Consider the following 379-nt stretch of genomic DNA (forward strand, 5'->3'; position numbering starts at 1 on the left):
TTACAGACGTGAGCCACAACGCCCAGCAGAATACAGAAGTAAAAAACTAAGGTCAAGGCCATGTACTGAGGTGTTCAAGGCTCTGAACTGCTGGACTCAAATGTCGCAAGATAAATTTTAACCTCACCAAACCCTCTCAGCTTAAGAGTATTTGCTACGTTCTGAGAAAGAAAACGGGGCGTGTGAAAAGATGGGTGTTCATGCCTATGTGTACGTGTTGGGGGGGGCCGGTGATGTGGTAAAGGGCAGAACTCGGGTAAGGAGGCCGGGATTTTAAGGCGGAGAGGTGTGCTACAGTCAACACTGCCGGAGAATCTCTGGGAAACGGCTCCAGCAGGAGAATAGAGGGTGGACAGCCGCAAAGGCGGCGGAGGTGCTG

General features: G+C 51.5%; 1 protein-coding gene across 1 annotated transcript in view; it reads right to left on the reverse strand.

The window, feature by feature from the left end:
• ZNF843 (zinc finger protein 843) overlaps positions 1-379 on the reverse strand; it is an 11,822-nt gene that overhangs the window by 10,385 nt on the left and 1,058 nt on the right.

Source organism: Mandrillus leucophaeus, unplaced genomic scaffold (genome assembly GCF_000951045.1).
Source record: "Mandrillus leucophaeus isolate KB7577 unplaced genomic scaffold, Mleu.le_1.0 Scaffold24, whole genome shotgun sequence".
In the NCBI taxonomy this organism is placed as follows: Eukaryota; Metazoa; Chordata; class Mammalia; order Primates; family Cercopithecidae; genus Mandrillus; species Mandrillus leucophaeus.